This window comes from Bombus impatiens, unplaced genomic scaffold, assembly GCF_000188095.3.
Source record: "Bombus impatiens unplaced genomic scaffold, BIMP_2.2 scf_0487, whole genome shotgun sequence".
Classification (NCBI taxonomy): Eukaryota; Metazoa; Arthropoda; class Insecta; order Hymenoptera; family Apidae; genus Bombus; species Bombus impatiens.
The window spans coordinates 838,519-858,658 of NT_176906.1; the positions used below are offsets into that span (position 1 = coordinate 838,519).

Below are 20,140 nucleotides of genomic sequence, written 5' to 3' on the forward strand. Positions count from 1 at the left end.
GTCCCCTCCGATCGCGCAGGGATCTACGAAACTGAATTGGTTTCTTGTTTCACGCGATCGTTCGCGATTGTGTCGTTCACTGGGCAATCATTCGGTAATTAGATTCGGTTATTCTGATCGAACTGAAGCGTGTTTCGAGCTGTTTTTAGTGGAAGGGTTAAACGAAACAGGGAATCGGTAATTGTTCGTAATGCGATTGAGAATAGAATTTCAATTAGTTTCAAAATACTTTTGGTTAGCATGTAACAAAAACGGCTTACGCCACATTTCCTGATTTCTTTTTTAATCTCCTGCAGGATCTAGAGAAAAACATGGCGAAATAGATATTTTAAAAAATGATTTATGTCTTCACTGAGTGGCGAATAATAAATAGTCATGTCAAACTCTTCGTCATGAAGTTTGTCACTTGATAATTTAATTCGACATAGCTATTCTCTGATATAATTGCAGTACATTATGCAATATACTGAATATTGTGTTTAAAGGAATCGAGAGTTATCTCTCTAATGCCGGAGTATTTGCTTACTCTCATCGGAAAAGTCAAACGAGTGTCGTTTTTTTGTCACGAGTCCTTTAGTTATTCGACGATTGGAATATCAATTGTGATAAAAAATGAATAACTGTATTCTCGAAGTATTTTTTGATTATTGATTTTAGTAGGAATTCGCGAAACAGAAGCTCGGCGAGGCCGATGAATATTCTGGGCAGCATGCTGGCAAGCCGGAAAGGCAGGTTGAAGATCGCAAGGTCGGTCAGTGCTCTCGAGTAGCGTACGTGCGATCCAGCTAATCGAATCCAGTTGGCTCGAATACCGTAGATCGGGTATCGCTGACGATCCCCGTCGTCGCGACCTCCATTTTCCACTCGATGGAATATTTTTTATTTTTACTACCTAATTTGGTCGCTTTCTAATCGCCGTTATTAACGGTACCGTTTTCGCCTACCGTGTTACGGTTCAAAGTTACTCGCTAACTGAGAAAGTTTAAATGCCTTTCGAGAGTGATTTATTCTCTTTCGAAGAGAAACAAGAAAAATTACTTTTCAAACACTCCATAAAACCACCTACCGCAGCTTCTATCTACGACCACGCAATGGTCTTTTAAATAGTCTAATCAAATTCAACGGAACTTCGAATATTACACTTATTAAAATTGTATAGTATAAAAAATACACCCCTACGCGTTAATAGATAAAAGTAATCTTATCTGGTCCTCTCTTTTTCTTTTTATGCGTTACCGTGTATTTCTGAAAAGTAATTAAAGCTCGTTGGTTTCGCGATAACACTTAAATCCCGACGAAACGATTCAACCGAATATCGGTCAAAGCTCTGTCAACAAGACGCTCTTATTCTCGAGGCGCTGATTTTCTCGGAGAGAAGACCTTGAGAGAGGCTGGTCGAAGAAAGAGGGTCGGTTTCGTGTCCGGAAGGGTGTAAACTCGGTGTTCTGTGTAAAGGGGGTGAATGTCGGCGGGCTCGGTGCAGCTCCGTCTTCCGGCCGTTTTTCTTCGCCCGTGAAACGAGTAACCTGCTTTTACGACGATTCTCGAGACACGGGAACGGGGGAAGAGAAAGCAGTCGAGAACCGAAATCTGCGAGACGTCCCAAGAAATTTTCCAGGCGTCTCTATCTATCCGCTCTGTTCCTTCTACAGTTTCTGCAGCATTTTGCGCTCGTTCATTCGCGTCGACCACTTTCATGCCTCTCCTTTACAGCTCGTACAAGCCACCGCTTCTTCCATCATTCGGATAGCGTCCATCCTCTTCTTCTTTTTCAAGATGGACTAACCTTTTTGAATTTCATCGCATGACCCATTCGTTGTTCCGCTATATGAAAACTACCCTCTGGATATCCGTCTATACGGCGCCCTTTCGAAGTTTGGGATTTTGTTTCCATTGTGGAAAGGATAATTCGGAGCGTCTCCGATTTGTTCGAGGGGTGAAAGATACTGGAGACATATAGCGTTTGGTGAAGTAAACGAGCGCAAAGAGTTTATGGGAAAACGGTTCGTGAGATTTCGAGATACGAAATAGCAGATCGAGAAAGTTTCGTTCATCTTGGTAGAAAGTTCTGTACTTAGAAGTTTGAGAAACGAGTACTACCGCGCGGAACAAATACATTGCTTTCCTCTGTCTGTCTATTAGGTTCTTTCTCCAACACCTTTATCGATTCCTTTATTTAATCGTAGATCTTCTTGTACGTTTGAACTAATATTATTAGCGAAATTTGACAGGTCAGAAATTACGAATTACCAGTGCCAATCGATTTTCTTGTGTAATACTAACACGTTTTACAATAGAAGTAGCGACGTTATTGTATATAGCAACGTATAACTAACTCGTATAAACTACTTGTATAAGTGATCTAATTGTCCTGCTCGAAAAAATTAGAAAATTAGAATTGGAAAATTGTAAAAGTACGGTAAACGTCTATAGCATACATGTATCACTTGCCAAATCAATTAATAATATTAATTAGCAAATTAATAATAATGTAAGAATTCTAGTATTTTCTTCATAATTTCGCTAGAACGATTAAAAGAAACTACTACTTTGCTAAAAGAAAAGCCATAAGTTGGCTATTTGAAACTTCTTTCTATCGTTGTATGCATTTGAGTTAATATCGGTTTTATCAATTTATGTACCTAACTGAACTGTATCTAAATAATCAAAAAGTTTCTTACACAAAACTTGGTTTACGAGACCACAAGTGTGACATTTACAGTAACTGTCATAGAAATATTCATGTCGAGCAATTATAGCATTAAACAGTTTAAAACGGGTCTAAAGTCAATCTGCAATACCTCAGCCTCAAGTCAATTTCTAAAGTCAGTCTGCAATCCCCAGAATCTCTAATATCTAAGGTACCGTTGTTCAACCAACTTCAACAACACCGAGGCTACTAATTATCTTCAAAGAAGTAAAAGTGTACAGGGCAACAGAAGCACGTGCCGATATTCTAGATACTAGAGAATTAGCACGCCTCATGCGATGGTTCGTGAACGAGTTATACGTTTTCAGACCTTCTTATTTGAAAATATACGTGTAAATTCGTCGCGTTGAAGCGTATGCACGGCGCTGTGTGGCTATTCGCTGTCCGCGCCAGAGTATTCTTGCGGCCACGACAGAATACCAAGCATCAGAGCGAACTAAATTGCTATGCAAAGTTTATCTTCAGACGTCAGCCAGAACGGGCCTGTATCGCTTCTTATTTCCTACATGCGATGGTTTTCAAAGTTGACAGGACACGATCGACACTCCAGAAGATTTCCTTCGCCGCTCTTTTGCGCTTACGACGTTACGTAAGCGATCGCGTACTTTCTATCCCGCTTCAGTCGAGGCTAGATCAACGTTGCACTCCCGATAGCGGGTTTCTTCCAGGCTGATCTTGCGAGCACCTGCTTGCTCATTGATATGCGTTGACCGTTGATTTAACACGCTTGTGAATGAAATCGTTTTTGGTAGATTTTATTATATTTTTATTAACTGCACGATGTCATAACAGTAAAAGAATGTTTAGGAAGCATAAGATACAAATGCAACATGAAACATACGATACAAAATATTGCAGATATACACCAAATATCTTTAATCTCTTCAACTTGATAATCGTGTCTCTATTTCACCAGTGACATCTATAATCACTGAATTGAAAGTTAGTAGAGATAAAACAATTTTAATTCGGTTAATTTCAGTGCCGACAACTTTTGTAATTTGTTTTTTTTTCTTTTTTGAGAGTAATAAAACAACACAAAAGACAGAAGGGGATTTGTAAATAAAAATTTCAGAAATTAAAACTGAAATATATGACAATTGTTGATACGATGCGCACTGCTTTTCTTTTTGTATAATTCCTTTAGATCCCAGAAAAATGTCGTAAAATATGTAGGTCAGGGTTTTCCAATATTTTCTGTAGTTTGTATTCCAGTATCCTTCCTTGACAATATATGGTCGTATTCTAACAGTTCCTATTGAAATCTTACCCAAACGACAACGACTATGGTTCGCTGCTAAAACTTCGAAGTTTCAATAAAAAGATAGGATTCTAATTTAATAGTTCTCCATTCCGCTGTATCAACCCTAATTTTAATTACTGGACACTTGCAGGAGTTAATCTGAGACCACAGGACGCCTGCGAGTTCGAGATATCTCCAGCAAGCACTTTAGTTTTATTGGAAACGATTTCACGGTAATTTTTACGCGTTCTCAGAGCAGGTTTAAAATTCTTCTTCGAGCAGAATGCTAATTTGGTGAATGTTCTCTCAAGAGTTGGATCAGTGTCGCTTACATATCAGCGTTATTATCTTGGTCGTCTTTCTGTCGCACATTGACGACACGCGAGACTGACCATCCTCTTGTGCCAAATTACGTTTCACGTTAGTTTCCGTTCGCGAATTCAACCGCTGGCCTTCCCTCTTTACTGTTAATTGTTCAACTCGTCGGTGAATTCAACCCTTCATCGCCTAATTGCCGTCTATTACCGTCTTAATGTACTATGCGTGAAGATCATCTTTTTAGAGGCAAACAAAACCGATAATTCAACGGTAGTGCTCGTTTTTGACTCTTTTCTTTCCTGATTTTTCTCGCTCTTTGCTTCTTATCGGTTTCTCGTTGACGAATACACGCTTCTGCTTTTTTCAAGCTGCGCGATGCAGCTTTTCACTTATTTGGTCGAATGGTTAAGAGAGATGTAACGACGCTGCGATGCTAATGGACAAACACTCTTTTACATCGCGAAGCAACGTCGACAACGACGTTTTTTATTTTTGCGCAACACGTTTCACCTCCAGATCGCGATGCGTCGAAAACACATTAATGTCACCCACTTTATTAACGCTTTCGCAACCGATGCCTATGTTTTTGCGGCTCTCGAGCCTCCAACTTGCTACTGACGAAACGTGTAGTTTAGCAGGGATATCGAAATTCGTTGTGGTGCTTTTAAGTAATAGGAGCTTTCAAAATTTATTTTAATTTATGGTAATGTAAATTGTTAACCCTTTCATAGTTGATGTTTTATTTTATACTATATCATATATATACAACAGAAAATCGATTACTGCAACGAATTTTTATCCTTTTTATTTACATAAAACGACTTTAGTATTTTCTTATCTTATTTTTCAAAATATTTTAGAATATTTGAAGTTCCCGATGCTTTTCTAAGTAAAGTTATATTATACAAGTTGTTAAGAAGCAACGATTAAATATTTTAAATTGAATGAAATGAAACAAAAATGAAAAACATAATAAACATCAGTTTTCTTGAGTGTTTCGACTTTTCGATAACTAAGAGCAGATGCATTGAGACGAAGCTTTAGTTAGTGTTTGATTAAGTGATTTCCCGCTGATTGGATTCTGTTATGTGAACGAAAAGTCATAGATAATAGGGAGAATCGATAAACCGCAGTTATGGAAATTATTCATTTTCTGATAATAAATCGAAATCAGATAAATGGAGTTCTACTGCAACGTATACGCTGTATATTAGCAAATTATTTTTTACGAGCGCATTATATCTTCTTTCGAAAAATAAATCGTATCGTGGCTTGACAAATTTTCCATTCGAGTTAGAAACCTCGGTGTACTATATATTTTACTATTTGCAATCTTCGAGATCTGAGGTTCCAGCGACTGTAGTATTGCAATAAGCGTTTCTTAAAAATTCAAACCAAGAGCCTTGAACGTGGAATTGCATGTATGTTTTTGATGTAGTAATACGTTTCTCATGAACTAAAATTGGAAATCTCTTACGTAATATTTACGTCTTTTCGCGTCTTATCTCCTTCGTCGCATAATTTATCTCTCGGATAAAGCCGTATAAATATTTCTACGGAATACTTAATTATTCTCTTGCGTTTACACGTATGTACATATTTAGATTAGATTTTAAATGATATATACCATCTTTCGTTAATGAATAACATTCGTATCATCGAAACTAAACGTTCGAAACTAAACGGTTTCCCTACATATTTCAATAAAAGCGAATGAGCAAATCCAACTTATCGTTGTCAGACGATTCAGTACAACAAGAAGAAAAACAGAGGGATGCATGTCGCAATTCTTGTGCAAGTCGAAAGCGTAGACATGGCGTACCGAACGTAACGCGTTAACCTTTCACGGTCGAAGGCCAAGATATTCCTGTCGACGCGTTTCCACCGGCAACGCCTCCATCCAAATCCATTATTCATTACCTCTCGAACACGAATCAAGTAAAACACGAAATTTCGTTAATCGTCGGCTATATAATTCCATTCGATCCCATATACATGTATAACCTATACGTACGTATAATCACCTGAAAAAGGTGAAGTAAAACCACGAAAGTGGATGTCAGGCAATTATCAAACTGATATCGCCGTTAATTAAGCCGCGACGTTCCATTACATTCGACATATCGCGTTAAGCATTTTAACGACGCGAGCATCCAGCGAATTAATAGCCCTTTAAAATTCGAATACGTTGTTTCACGGTATGGCTCGTTCGGTTACGATCTCGTTATCCGCCTCGAATCGCCTCTAATTGCCGTCGTCGAGCTCTCTTTCGTTTCAGTCCCCGTCTGCAAACGCGGCCGTGAACAACCTTGTCGCGAAACAATAATGAGAATCTGTGTAATTGAACATCCTGGTAATTCGCATTCGCGTCCCCTGCGTCATAATAGATTACGTTACCCGACTTAATCCGGCGAAAAGTTGTACATCTAGCGTTCTGAGCGACTGGATTAGCGTTAAATCTCACCGCGGAGAAATCGTGCCTCGAGGAGGAAATTTCATGAGAAGTTTGCGATGCTAGTTTGTTGCCAGGAATCGACTGTGTTCAAAGCGTGGTATTTATTTCTATTATATATTTATTTCTACGCTAAAAGATCGATTTACGGATTTACAGATTTACGGAGGAGTCTCTTTTAACCCTTCGTAGGGCAGCCTGGATCATTTACGTTTGAAGCGAGATTTAACTCGTTACGCTAATTTCTTCGAAATAATCTATTTTTCTTGAAAAAATCTTTTGCTCGTACAACTTAAAGACTGATTGTATAACGTAATAAAATGCTCCGATAAGATTTCAGATTTTTCGAAAGCTTGGAAGAGTAAAGAAGTTAGGCGCGGACACAAACGATTCGGCTTGTCTACGGAAAGTGCGAAAATATGCTTGCCCAATTACCCGTAGAGATTTACAGATGGAGGATCGAAAGAAGGGATTGAAAGTGTTATTCGATAAAGAAACTATCGTAGATATAATCGAATATAAAGATCTTATCTGTAATGTAAGCTGTAATAATGGTTACGCGTTCCATAATAGCATTCCCACGTGTGTCCGTGAGAGAATTGTTTATAATAAACCGCTTTCTCTTTGTGTTTCAGGTAAATTCATATTGGATTACAATCTACTTTCTATGAATCGGACTTGGATCAGTTTTGGGTAATATGCTATCAATCGTTGGCTCGTTCGTTGAATCGTCGAATCATTCACTCGTGTGAATTTATGTTATTGTCCGAATATTCTTCGTATTGATCGTACAATAGTATTGCGAAATTCTCCAATTATTTCAGATGATATTGCAAATATATAAAATGCAGGTCTTTTAATAAAGAAGGAAACTCGTAAGAAAAGAAGCAATCGATCACACCAAATTAACTCTGAATCACTATCGCGAGAGCGTGATTAGATAACACGATCCTTGAACTTGGAACACAGTTTTTCGTGTAGCCACGAACAAAGAAGAACTGAAAGACCTGTCTCGTTGTCTCTTTCTCTTTAAACATCGATTGGATATCGTGATCGGGAACGAGGCTGATTATTCCGATGCAAATCGTCGGAAATTATTTATTCGTGGACGATGAAAGGGAGCTGTTCTGGCCGGGGAGAGGATAAGAGGCGACAGCAAATCGAGAGAAGCCGAAGCGAAGAAGGAACGGCTGAGGCAAGATTAAACCGAGTGCAAATATTTAATTAAATCTGGCGAGCGCGCATGCCTGGCAGAAGCAGTTTACGGCCACCGTCGTAATTTCTTCTCTCGGGGTTCGCAGTGAAAGTGGATGTGCCTCGATGCAATCTGCTTTCGAATTAATCGAGAGTGCGTAAAGAAAATGTTGTATCGTATCGAAACTCTATCCTCCATGTATTTCGTGCATTCCGTCGCGTTTTTGTTTACTTTTCACAGTAATCGTTCTGATACTTGAAGTCATTTTTTCTCTCGAGTACTTAAATATGTATTAACACCATGATGACTGGTTAGCTTTAAGCGTAATTTTTGTTAGTGTTCGGCTAAAAGAACATAATATCCTCTGTACAAGAAGAATGTTTAATTCAATGCAACATTCACAATCATTTGTACGTTTTTCATTTGATTTTGGAATTAAATATATCTCCTTAAATTTGTCAGGTTATTCCTGTCTGCAGCTGCTTCGTATTATACTTCTCTTTGTTCATCAAGTCAAGTCAAGTATAGTTTCTATTATGCTTATAGAATGTTCAGTAACTTTATCTTTATTTTATAACTTATTTTCGTATGGTATGCTGCAAATCATTTTCCTAAATTTGTAAGAGATCGTTACTAAATTTAGTAACAATAATTATACGGTAATACCTAGTTGACATCCATCCGACGCCGATTGTGATAGCATCAAGGAAGATGAAAAAGGAATGGTGATATTCTATGCGTCTGGAAATATTCTGCTTGGTGATGACGCCCGAGAGTAGACTTCTGTGCGAGATCCGAGCATGGTCCGCTTGATTCGAGTAGAACTCGCGAGGATCTTCTGACGTGTAGACGCTCTTGACGTAGTCTGGCAGACAATAGCCGGAGTGGCGGTAAACTTTTCAAGAGAATCACTGTGTGGCTGGAAGTTCGGTTCACGGGATGAGACTTCCCCGACGACGTTGTACAGGGAAGAAATCGTCGCGTTTAAATCGTGCGCGGACGTCTGCCTGGGTCACGCAATTTGAAAGTTAGATTGCTTAAAGCGGCGTTTGACGCTAGTCAAAAGAGCACAGTCCTCTACCTTCTATCGTGTCCCGTTGAAATTTAATCAACGAGGAATCCGTTCTTGTCGATCAATCATCGATCTTATCGATCCTTCGATTACCAGCCCACCGAAGGTTCAAATATCAACCAGATTAACCATCGTCGAAATTAACGGAATATCGATTTAGAATGAATAACGCTCGAGTAATACCATATATTTTACCAAGTTCATCGATCGCAAAGGGAACTGTGGCAGGAACCGCGGGGAAATACGTACCTCCTTAATCCCCCGCCAGGATTCTAATATCCATTAGTCCACCTGACGTCCAGCTAATCCATCTCACGGTCGTTTTCTCGATTTGCATAGCTTCCTGGCTTTCTTCCGCGGCAGTGCTCGTTCGTCTCGCTAGGAGAAAACTGCGGTTCGGTCGTATATCACGGCTTCGCTGCCTGGTTACTCCTAACACGTTTAACTGGTGTAAGATGCCAACGATAACCGACGCTAGCATAATTTGAGAGGTGTGTATTGAGTATCAAAAACGAGCATCTCCTCGTTAGGCGCTTATTTCGTTTAGACTCTCCGATTTCCATGTCATTTCTACGCGTTTTAGATGCTAATGCAAAGGAAACATTTATTAAATGGACTGTTAATATCCGGTGCAATAAATTATCGTGGCAGTCGTGTTAAATGTTACTGATATTTCTAAAATCTAGTTTTTCTATCGAACTGAAGCAGAAATTGAATATACTGAGCAGAGTGTTCAAGTATTGATAAATAGTGGTGTTTACTGTTACAATAGAATAGATAATCATCAGCAATGTGTAATTTGTCTGAATTACGACAATGAAAGATTCGTATGTGCTGTTGAAAACTAACCGCTCTGAAGTACGAACATAAATTAATGATTTCGTTAAGTCAGACTACGTCTCAGCTCCTTTTTCACTTACTTACAAGATCTAAAGACAACTGCGTCGATGGATACAAAGATTAACTTGGATCGTACAGTAGCCAGGAAATGATCCTGCATAAGTAATTCGCCGTGTTGAGAGGCCAATTAACGTATTTCAACAATTGCATGTATGGATTAATCCATCTGTTCCAAGAATTATTTATATAGAAAATCCGTAGCCATAAATTATCGCGTATCGGAGTCGCTCAGTTAGGAAAGTTGTCTCAACATTGTGTCCAAACATTTTCTATTATTCCTCGAAACTTGTCCTGGGAGATATTACGTAGCTGAATCCAGGCAGGAAGAAGACGAAAATCGAGAAATCTTAGACGGTCGATGACTCCCTCCGGAACGCTCGAGGCACTCATATTTGTCGGTGATTCGAGCGATCGGATTCTCCTCTTTTGTTGCTTCTCCTCTTTTCTCTCCTTGTGCCCTCCTCCTCCTTCTGTTTCGATCTGTTTGCCACGATTCTATTCGCCTGGCGCTCGAAATTTCGCATGCTCAGCAGCCTTGAGGAGAGGAACGGATGAAAATCAAGGCGGAAAAAAGGAAATGTGGAAGAAGAAAATGGAATTGTTTCGAACGATGAGGTACCGGGAAGACTTGAAATAAGTGGATTCGCTAGGACTCCTGAGACCCGAAACAGATTGTCTAAACTGACAGAAAAAATTGATCCGTCTTCATCGCGGTCACGTTTCAATATTAATCTTCCTTCTTTTTAACCTTCTTTTGCGGCGACGTCGTTGATTGATTTAATCTGTGCTTCTTCGAGGAACTAGGGCGTATGTTTCAATAATTATCATCTCAAGCTTATAATCTGAATGATTTGGTTACTTAAAACGTCGTTTGAGTAAAAGATCTTGTCAGTTTAGAGCATTGTCTTTTTTATAAGAGAAAAATGCTTTTGTGTCTTGAATACAAAGCAATAATTAAAATCTGCACAAAATTCCAATGTGCTATGACTATCAGTTTATAAATTATATATCTGTATCATTGTTATTCTATAACTGTTAGTTTCATCAAATATGGTCTAATAAGCGTCTCTTCCGTGCACAGACAGTGACTTTGGTCTGACTTTGTCATCCGTTTCTATTCACAAGCGGTCGCACCTCTTTTGTTCAAGATGTCTTTAGCCTGGCCACGTCGTTCATTTCTACTTACATAGCTGCGTCTTCAACACGCCGCATTTTCGATTATAAAAAATTTATTTTCGAACGTTATGTATAAAGAAAACAATATGCTGTTTTGTTGTCCATACATAAATCAAAATCCGAATTTAATGATAAAGCTTTTTTATATACGATTCATTATAAATTACTTTTCTATTGGGTAGAACAAGTAAAACAGCATTTATGTGGTTCTCCATTCTAGTAATCATCTTCCAAGAAAATCTGGAACCACCGGTCGATCATCTACCAAGAAATAGTCGGAAGCTAGCATTAAGACAACAAAATCTCACTTGAAGCAATCGCCGAAACAAAGATATTCGCATAGGAGTTGATCAAACACAATGAGACACGCTCTGTATAAACGATAAACTTCATATCCAAATACAACCTCCTCCTATGTCGCTAAACAGACATACCAACTCCTTGTCTTCCTCCTCTGTTCCATTCCCCAAATACAATTTGAGCGAGCTTCCCTCTCTGAGTCACCTAGACAAACCGTCCCAACCAGGACCGAATTGGAGACGCGACTATGAGGCCGATTACTCAGTGTGTGTGAAAACCGGGAAAATGGAAGGAAACGAGGAAGCATCTGGTTGCACGGGACCAACAGGCAATGCATAAAGTAAAATAGTACGCGCAACAGGGCAAGACACGCACGGCGCCGCGTCCCTAAGTGGGCGAGGCATTGTTCCGCTCGGCCTTGAATCTAATTATTCCGCTGAAAACGGCTTTTCCACCGAGTCGCGGGATCCGTTGTGTTCCGCGCACTTTCGTTTCTGCATAGTCAGGACGCTCTTTTGTTTCTAACGCTCACAGTGGATGATCTGTTCGAATCGAGTTCTCCAAGTTTTTCGACTTCTGAAATGTGGAATATGATAGAGGTGCACTTTTACATTCGGGGGACGAAAATTGCATATAAAAGTAGAGTAAAGAAACTCGATAGGTTTCGTGAAATATAAGAATTATACAAGTAGAGAAGTGGAATTTGGGAATTTTAGTTTTTTTTTTTTTGCGGTTCTAAAGGATTTCATAGAGTTTCAGGGAAAAGGTATATCCAGAGTTTTGTAGATTTCGAGGATCTCAAGAATCACAATAGGAGTGTGTAGAGATTACGAAGAATTTCGCGGAAATTCCTATGAATCCTGATACCTTTCGATAAACTTGGATTTCCAGACCGCCGTATTGAAAACCTATACTTAGAACTCGAACGATTTTTTAAATTCTTTAGACATACCTTGTTATATTTGCAATCCTGTAGATCGTGTAAGCTGTAGTAATTCTCCCAATCCCTTAGAATTCGCAAAACCTAAACGTTTTTAACCCATTTGCAAGATTATTGAACTTTCTTAAGAATCTTCTAACATTCCTAAAAACGCATTAACATATTTTTCTTTGAAATTCTTGTAATATCGCAGCCCTTAAAATAAGGCATTGCAATTCATATGGTAATTCGGGTTTCATGTTGGCCGCATTTCCAATGTCCGACCCTCGAACGCCCAATGATAAGGAACATGACGGACGTTGATAACAGGCATCGTTTTACGTACGATTTACGCGTGGCTCCACCGTCCGTTTTATGATGCTCGGTCAGTCACGCTGCAAACCAGTCCTAGCCTTGTCGCTACAATGAGTTTCCCCCCTTTTTACCAGTAGCGCATTTATCAAGCGTTCTTTGAGAATCATTCTCCGCCACGCGGACTACAGGACCTCGTTATTTTCCCCGATTATTTCCTCGGCGAACCATACTTCCAGCCAAGTTCGTTACTTCCGCAATTGTCCTAACGCAAATAGAAATACAGATAACGATACTATTACTAAATCAGATTTCTTGCTTTGTAATTTAAGAAGATATTGAAAATTCAAATCCTTCGTGAAACAGTAATGTTACGTCCCGTGATCCTACTACAAACTATAATTCATCTCTCGGGCAATATGGCCACCATCTGTATGTACTTATTCGGACCCGCAATAATCCTAAGGAACCGTTATAAGATTTAGCATTTTTTACTTTACTGTTAAAGCCCTTATTACTACAAACATCTTTCAAGTTGAAACGTTTCTTGGGGTAATAACCCTATGGATTAGTTCAATAGTGTAATAATAATATTCAATAGTGTAATTCAATGGATTAGAACAATAGTTCATTCTGATAAAACACGGGAAAAGCGGCTTTTTGCTATGTACAATATTCAAAGGCCATTTCTACCCTCGAGCAACCGTTGGTGGGACCACCCATCACTAGTTCCTTATAATTGTCACCGTCACAGAAGACACTTCACTTGCTCAAGCAGGAAATACCTTAATGAATCTGTATAAATATTCTCGAGTTGTTTCGTCAATTGACGACCATTATCCCTTCCATTACTCTCAGCTTGCAGGCCACTGAGCCTTGTTTTCCTAACTGGTCGCGAATTCTCAGATGTATGATGCGTTGCTTTCGACTAATAATATAATATATAAAAGTAAGGAAATATAAATATAACGCGTCTGCCCGCAAAGCGGTCGAACAAGTAAATATGATTCTTAATTTCAATTTTGAAAATGATACTAAAAATCCTTTTGACTATTCAGTATAAGTATTACTCAACCGTAAAATATAAAATATTGTTGTTCACTATGATGTGAATATTCGTACGTCAGAATAGGTATAGTTTAGAGTATATTGTAATCTGCAAGAATTTTCGAATTCTATAGCATTTTAAGAAATTAAAGTCACAGAAGACAATTAAACATTCAATCCCTTTACACTAAGGAGCAGGGTAAGAAGTCATAATATATTGTTACAGCGATCTTAATTTAGATTTTAAAAATAAATAAGATATAATACTCGGAATAATCGAACTAAAAGGAAATATAATGAACTGTTTACGTTTAAAAACCCGCGCAGTAGATGCTAGTAAATTAACCTCATAAATTCTTTAAATGAAAATCCTTTTAAAAATTTCGTTAAATAATATTAAGTTAAATTGGAAATCACACGATCCCAAGGGAGAAGGTCGATTTGTCGCGTTGTTTACCTCAAACAATCAGCGAAAACAGCGATCGTTCTCAAAGGCATGAATATCCTGGAAAATCGGTGGTAAATTACCGCCAAGCAAGAACGTCGTGCATTTAATAAGTAAATCCGTGGGGTTCATGAAGAATTCATGAAGGAGTCGTTGCGCCACAGAACGACGACGACTTGCGAACGCGCGAGGACGACGTTTTTCCACGTGCAAGTCGTGCGAGGATGGATCGTATCCCGAATCGTTTCGTGAATCGTCGATTCAAACTTTTGCGAAAATTTCGCCGTGTCGTAATTCTTCGCGCGATTGCGTTTATTTGTCCGTCCGTAATAACCGTAAATTTTCCTTTATTCTTTGAAAAGACAGACAGACAGAGAGAGAGAGGGAGAGAGAGGGAGAGAGAGGAAGTCGGGAGATCTCCATAACGGAGACTTTGCGCAGTCAGCAGCGACCGAACGAACCATCGGTTTCGACGCAATTCGGGCATGCGAAATGCAAGCTCTTAAGTAATAGTACGTCCGCCCTGGAATTTATTATCGACTTATCTACGCTTGTGGAGGGTCACAATATTTTCCGGTTCAAATGACTCCGAGAGTTGCTTTTGTTCGAGTGTATGTTGAAACGCTTCATTCCGGACGATTAAAAGTTACACTGACTCGTGAAACTATTTGGATACTTTCACAGGAACTTTCATATCCATATTGTATGTGTGGTATAGAACATTTTGGGATTTCATTGGTATGTATATGGAAATTGCATAATATTTTTATTGTATTAGGTTGTTCCAGAAGCTTGTTTCGTTTTATAAGATATAATAATAGATGCACAACATCTTTTGTTTTATATTAGTTTATTATAATAAATATATATTTGAAAAAAATTAGTACATAGCATAAAGAGTCGTCTTAAGCATATAATAAATGTTAGATACGGCCTCATTCACTGTTAACGCTTTTTAACATAATGGATATTTGAATGTTTGTAATCTTTACAAAATATATACTTGCTCTAAATATTTTCCAACTTCTATGTATAATTTCAGACATATTTTAAATTTTGCCAACATAACCGTAATTGTTGAATCTCATAATAGAACGAGTCAAATTTCAAAATATTTCGTATAACACACGTGGTGTATTCATAAAAAATGTGGACAAGTGTTTGAATATTTAGGTTTTCATATTTTCGAGATTGCATGTTGATGAAGGGTAAACAATAAATACGAAGAGATCGATAAACGTGGTCTTCCAATTACGAAAGGATTCGAAGAGATTGTGATGAGAAAATAGTAAATGGAGATCCTGAAGAGATACACGAGTTCGTATCAAACCGTAATATTTAATTTGAGACGGTGATGCTAACTCGTTGCTCTTTACACTCGCTTTTCATTCTTGCTCTTTTATATTCCGACTCCGCGCTCCCTCTCGTTGACCCCTCTGAGGCTTCTCATTATCTCACTACGAAATTGCACCGACGTAAGTAAACGTATACTCTCTCGTAATCCAAAACTCCACATCGGTTTTCCGCATACAACCGTGTCACTCTTTTTCCTTCATTTTATCCGACACACGCGACGAGCTTCGCCGGCATTCATAATATCGCCACATTCATGTTTCAAGAACTTTTGAAACAACGTCGTGTATTTACGAAGAAGGAGCGCTATCAAAATCAAAATTCGGATGCGTCGCTTGTTAAAAAATAGACTGCTTCCAGAAAAGTTGTAATTAACAGTACGAGTAAGCTATAAAACGTGTGTCAAAGGAATCAAAATGAAAGATGTATGAAAAAATATATAATGCAAAGAGGAGAATGAACCATTCTCTATCCATTCTTAAATCTATCAAAATACATCGCTGTTAATTTATAAAATTTCTATGAATAATTATGTGTCGGTTGCTTTGTCTGTCCTGGTATTTTTAGTTTTAAAACTTGTACCTCTTGTGGACAAGAAATTACATCAGTTTTTATATTGAATGGCACGAATAATATATAAAATAACAACAACAACAAGAACACCATTTAAAGAGTAACAACTGAATGAACTGCGAATACGGGAACGAATGGAACAGAGCAATCAGCTCTGAACGATATCAAAAATTAGTGAAATATCACAGTGTTGTTAAAGGTGTACGAAACGATGATTGGCCGAGCATTTAAACAGAAAAATCATACAGCAACATAAAAGAAAGTCACGGAACATCGTCCCTGTTCTGCATTGTCGCGTCGTATTAAGTAACCTCGCGGAAAGATTTACTCACGGCGTGGGCGAGCAACTTTAAAGGCGAGAAGTTAGCGTAGTTAGGAGTTTTCATTACGATATCACCGGCGCGGTACTCGTGCGGCCGCCGGAAGCGCTGTGTAATTTTGGCTCCGCGTTCTTCCGCTAACATTTCTATCCAGCAGCCGCTTTTCCAAGTTTTGCTCTCCGTGATGTTCCTGCGTTCCGTTTTAATTCCATCTAGACGACCTCGTCCTTTTCTCTCTCTTTATTTCTCTTTCTTCGCCCTCGCGTTTGCCATTATTTTGAATCTTTTCACGTGAAGACGAAGAAACGTTTGTGCGCGGAAAATTTGCGAGTTTGACGGATTAACACGTACAATCTTCAATATCTATATTTAAATTTTGTACAGTCGCTTACGCAAGCCGTTCATTTATCGCAAGTTACAACTTGTCTCGTCGTTTGGTTTTACCGTTCACCATCAGCCTTTCAACACAATGTTTGAATGAGAGATACTGGGGTTGAAGTGGTTCGGCGATTATAAATGAGACGGATTTATGGAGGAACTTGAGTTGCTATTCTCTGTGAAAGAGGTTTGTTTTAGTGGTCTGTTTATTGTTTCTTCCTCTTTGTTTTTATTTCAAAACTGGTTCGAATTTATGATTGAATTTAATGCGATGAAGATAAGACATACTATTAAGCAATCATTTAGACGTTGCTTGAAAACTAGTTATCCAGTTTTTTCCATTTTCAATTAATCGCATATATCTGGATAGAAGATTCCCGTTGAAAATCTTGAAAATTGTGTTGCTTCTATGTTCCTATATCATAATTATGTATCAACTCTATAAACTGGCTCAACAATGTCAATGAAATATATATAATTGTAAACATCAGATCCTGAAAAATTTACTTGTTGCCATATATCTTAAGTATTAAATTCTCAAACTGAACGGAAGCAACTTTACATTTTCGTCCTCAGAACTTCGACTTACTTGTCTCAAACAACAGAAAAAAAGGTAAAATGTTGCATTTCTTCCAACACACTAACGATACATACTCACCAACATAATACAAAAGAATGTCTTTTTTCTTGGTAGTATCGTCGTCCAGGATTTCACGAATTTTTCCAAACATATCACATTCGAGGCATCAATCCGTGTCGTCAAATTAACATTCGGAATTTCTGCGAGCGATATTTTTACGGTCGAAGGCTGCGGTTACGCCATTATATTATACGCCCCTTCAATTTTCCCGGTTAAAACCCTGACAAAATAGAACGAACACGGGGTCGTTTGTTTGTTCGCAAACAAACGTTTCCTTCACCCTGTTTTCTGTTTTCGGCCCGTCAAATTAATTCGACGTCGTTTAAACGTCGTGACTGCCGCGAGATATCTTCGGGAAAAAACTACCGCCCATCGGACCGCGAGTTTGCCGGCGAATCAAGAGAATGTTAACGAGCTCCGGTTTTCTCTCTTCCGTCTCTCAGTATTTACTTCGTTCGTTTCTGCCATGTCACGTCTCGTTTTATTGAGACATTGTATTGTACCGGAATGATCAAATCATTCGTTCGAATGTCATACAAACCTACAATTTCTACCATCTAGAAATTATGGATTTGTAATGTGCATTAAAATGTACTATAGATAGAAGACTAGAATTGAAATGTTTCGACAATAAATAGATATCTGTAATCATCATCCCTATTTTAATAAACGCTGAAGTTAATTTTATGAAAGGCCTTTCAGTTTGATGGGTTTGATAGTCGATTTGATAGTGCAACGTTTCAACTTCTATTGATGCGTCGTTCCAATTATCTAAGAATCTAAGATCGTGTTTGTAACCGAGGCTTGCTCTTCTTCTTATATTTTGATACAATCTTTTGGAAACCCAAAAAGAAGCAACGAACAGTATGTTAGGAGAAAAGTTATCGCTTAAAATAAAAAAAAAATCAAATTTAAAGAATGTGTAATTCTAGAAATGGGATAGAAATACTTTAATAACAATAAATATATTAAACAATAAATAGTCATCGATAGTTGTCGACAAAATGTCGTTAAGAAATAATCTTATTTTTTCTCGTAGGCACAAAAATAAAACCAAGAAGCTATAGAAAAACGGTGAAAGGAACATTTCTACGATTTTCACGTTTCCCTTTCGCGAAATAGTAATTTGATTCTCGTCTGTCTCGATCTTCGTGCAGCGTGCTGCCGCAGCAGGTGATTTAAACCGCAATTCGAATCTCCCGGAGGCCATTCCCGGGCAGGATACTTGGCCAAGAGAGGATAGATAGCGAATGGTGCGCGGTCCCTTATAATATAATTGATTCATTGTGATTCACCGTGCACACGCCACGCCATGGACTCCATCCATCGTCGAATATAAATTCGCCCCGATACCACGAAGTCAGCGATTAATTTGCCTTTGCCGCTCTGATTCCCTGGTATTTCCACGCGGCGCGGCATTCCCTGTTCCATACATGCACGCAGGATTACGCGTACAGAAAACCGGCCCGAGAGCTGGGAAAGTCTGGAGAGAGCGTAAAAGGGAGCGTAACCGAGAGAAAAATGGTCGAGCTCTCTCTCTCTCTCTCTCTCTCTTTCTTTCTCTTTTAACCTCTGTTGACGTCCATAAGCAGTCATGGACGTTTTCTCGTCCCCTTCGGGACTCGTGATTCTGTGTCCTCCTGCTGGATTTTGGTCACTGAAATTTTATCAAGCTCCTCGCCACAGCAATGGAACACGATGGAGAAAGAAATAACCTCACTCTTTAGCACAGCCGACCTTTACCCTTTGTCTCTCTCTCTCTCTCGTGTTAATTAAAATGTCAAATATATCGTTGTCAAATGGCGTTCGAACTATTGACGTGCCGCACTGACCTCCTGTAGCATTCGTTCTCGTGATTTTCTAATTGTACTTTGTTCTACGCTGTTCTTTTTGGAATTCATTGAATTCTTGGAATTTCTCAATTATTAAAGATCTTCTACTACAGTCGATTAGCCAAGTTACTATCGCGAAATTGTTAGTTGACGAGGAGCTCCTCTGCGACTGATTGCGCATAATACTTCGAGCTTTTTAAATATTGTTAAAGAATTTTTGCAATTGTTCGGGTAACTATTGCGAAATTGTCGATAGGCAAGCGGAAAAAAATTGTGCAAAAGTAACGAGCAAATTAGAAAATAGAGAAAGATGAGAAACGGTAAAGTGACTTATAATTATAGTTCTGATCAAAATAAATGTAGCCGTATCAACGGTGCCGATGCAATATTTCAACTGAGAAGCCGCGAGCGATCGAACCGCGTGCACTCGCTGGCCGAATTTATGCGAAAAAAAGCAGAAATCGACAAGGAGAGCGAGAGCAACAAGTAACGTATAAAAAGTAGCAGATAGAGTGAAGCGATTTACGGTAAACTCGCGAGTGCGACAATTTATCACGCCGACAGGCTCAAGATAATCTCCGATGAACCTGTTACGCTACAAATTAAATTAAAAATGATTAGAGCTCGCATCCTCTCTCCGCTCTGCCGCATTCTCTGACCACGAGGCAAGCGTTCATCGTCTGCTACTATCACGGAGGAGCTGATTGTTTAAAGAGGTTCCTCAAAATCGATTAGTGTTTCAATGTCCACCGATTTTATTGCGTTTGCCTTTCGCACACTATTTTCACCTTGATTATATTTACTTTCATTTTTCGAATGTTAGATAGAAATATGAAGCCCGATCAAAAAATACCCGGATCACTCCTTTTTTTACTTATGAAATTTATTGTTCTACATTGTAATAATTACCTCCAAGAGAGTTTTGTTCAATGTTTATATATTGTTAACAGCAACT

At 38.6% G+C, this 20,140-nt stretch overlaps 1 protein-coding gene and 1 long non-coding RNA gene across 5 annotated transcripts in view; one reads left to right on the plus strand and one right to left on the minus strand.

Moving 5' to 3' along the window:
• LOC100747252 (mucin-5AC) overlaps positions 1-20,140 on the plus strand; it is a 333,661-nt gene that overhangs the window by 284,625 nt on the left and 28,896 nt on the right. The gene's annotated exons all lie outside the window — the stretch shown is intronic.
• Positions 7,208-19,327, minus strand: LOC105680991. Its single transcript, XR_001102399.3, has 5 exons — positions 19,316-19,327; positions 16,019-16,024; positions 9,240-11,071; positions 8,585-8,783; positions 7,208-8,514 (listed from the first exon to the last, which is right to left on the minus strand). It is a non-coding gene; the product is annotated as an uncharacterized LOC105680991 (long non-coding RNA).